Here is a 2,664-nt window from a genome sequence, read left to right as displayed (position 1 = left end):
TTCCTCATATGAATTTGATGGTAGACAGAGCGTAAATCAATCTTAGTGAAAAAGCATGCCCCTTTCACTCATCCAGCAAGTCATCAATCCATTGGATGGGGTAGTGATTCTTCACTATGATTTTGTTCAAGTCTCTATAGTCGATGCGCATGTGGGAAGAGCCATCTTTGTTCTTGACTAATAGGACATGGGATACATAGGGGGAAGAACTCAGCTCAATTAAACCCATCTCAAGGAGCTCCTTGACTTACTTTGCAACCTCTTCACGTTCACACTTGGAGATCTGTAAGGTGGCTTGTTTATTGGCTTGGAATGGGGCTCTAAATCAAGTGGGTGGTCCACTTTCCTCTTAGGGGGAAGGGCTATAGGCATCTGAAATAGATCGTTGTACTCCTCAAGTAGGGCCTGCAAGGCTGAATCCTCAAACACTTCAAAGGGATGATTTGAATTGTCCTTATTCAATTGCAAGACAAAGATCTATGCGAGCATTTCTTAAACTCCCGTTTGAGTTGCTTTGTTGTAATGAGCTAAAAATCAACATGATCTTGAACTCCCTCTAAACGAATGAGCTGGCCATGCATCACAAATTCCATGTAGAGCTGATAGAAGTCCATAGCAAATTTTCCCAATTGTTTTAGCCAATCACAACCCAAGACAACATTAATGGGGCCCATATCAAGGGCAATCAGATCAACCAATGCCACATAATTTTCAATTAAGCATAAGGGACAGCAAGGCATACATGTGGGGTGATTTCTTCTTCTCCATTTGCTACTTGGATCTTCAAGGGGTGGTGTAATTCCATAGGGGTGCATTTCAACTGGTCAATGGCTGATTTATTCACAAAATTGTGAGTACTACCACTATCCACAAGGATGAAGACATGCTTTCCATGGATACTACCTTGAATGCATAGGGTGCTGGGGCTCCAAGAACCCGTCCAAGTATCCAAGGAGATGGAGCAAAGGGAAGTGGTAGGCGGGTGGGATATCAAATCAAGTATCTGTGATGGGTAGTTGCTCGGGTCAAAAGGAAAACCATCCTCCAGGTCATAGAACTGCTCGTGATCCACATCCTCAACATGCTCAACATGGTCAGTGGGTAGGTCATCCTCATCATGAGGGCCTTGCTGCCCATGAAACCCTGGCTATCCATACATCCCATGATGTCCATACATACTGTGCTGCCCATGCATACCATGTGGTGCATTTATCCCATGCTGTCCATGATTGCCATGATGGCCATTAGTACCATACTGTCCATGATGGGGCTGATGCATATAGGTTGCATGTGTAATGTCCCCATTACTTAGTTTATTTTAATGTGTGCATACATTCCAAAGAAAATTGATTTATGTTGCACATTAAAAAAAACTAGCTCTTATTATAAAATTGACTCTCATTATGAAGATAATTATTATTATTAATGAGGTATTATATACCAGTTCATGGGTAAGGGAGGGAGGGTCACCTCTCTTTTGTCTTACCACCTCGCCTTGCATTAGCCTTTTTCCTCAGCTAGAGTATACATGGCAGACATTTTTATTAAGCAATCAGCATGAGATGCATTCGAAAGGAAACATTAGGTCGTTTCATGAGATGTAAGGATGAATAAAAAAGCTTGGATAGGGGTTGCCTTGGTAGTCCAGTGACTCACTAGCTGCCACCTATCCATTTACAAAGGTCTATAACTCACTTGAGATTTATCCAAGGGCACATAAGATAAAGAGGGGCCAGCAATTACAAATGATTCAGGATTAGTTATGATGCATTAAGAGGCAAACGGGGTATTGACTTTCAATAGACACATGCATACAAAGAGGGATTGAACTAAGAAAGCTTATGCAAGCTTTTAATCTCTCCAACAAATAGATTAAGCTCTGCAAGTGGATAAATATGAGAGATTAATATCAGATTGACATACCTCTTCAGTGTTTGGGGAAGATGGTTGAAGCATAGCCCATTATGATGCCCATTTGCTCCATCAAGTAAGCCCAGTTGGTTGGAGCACTCCAATGGATGAATACAGAGAGAGAATGAAGGCTGAGGCAAAAAGTAAATGGGATTTTGGCCCTCTTCTAACTCCTGGATCTCTAAACTTGGCCTGGAACCCCTAAAATTTGCATGAAAAGAAGTGATGACGTGCTAATTTAGCCATTTTACCTCCATATATGTTTGAGTCTCCAGTCATAACTCCCGCTTGCTTCAAAAAGTTGAGATTAACTAAAGTCCTTCTTATTGTACTTGTACATGTAACTTGAGTAACTAGGGTTTTGGGATTTGAAAAGGGATAAAGGAAAAAGAAGAAAAGGACCAAATCCTAAAGCTCTAATACCACTTGTAATGAATGAAGCCGAGAGGAGAGAGAAGGAGCTGAAGAGAGAGAAAAGAGCAAGAAGAAGAGAAAGGAAGACTAGAAGAGGAGAGAGAAAGATAGAAAAGAGGGAAGAAAGAAGGAGGAAGCCATGGAAGCTGGAGAAGAAGGTAAAGAGTGTGTTCTTGATAATAATTGGTTGCCCTAATCTGAGACTCTTACAACTTATATACCCCGGTTTGTGTGACTAGGTGTCTAACCCCTAGTTTCTATGTTTCCCACTCGTTACATTTATCTTGCCAAGTTTTCCATGAAAGCATAGGAACCTTCTAGCCTTCACTCCACCAATAG

This window comes from Lygodium microphyllum, chromosome 7, assembly GCF_053477565.2.
Source record: "Lygodium microphyllum isolate KBCC chromosome 7, Lygodium_microphyllum_v1.1.10, whole genome shotgun sequence".
Classification (NCBI taxonomy): domain Eukaryota; kingdom Viridiplantae; phylum Streptophyta; class Polypodiopsida; order Schizaeales; family Lygodiaceae; genus Lygodium; species Lygodium microphyllum.
Note: the sequence above shows the minus strand (reverse complement) of the source record.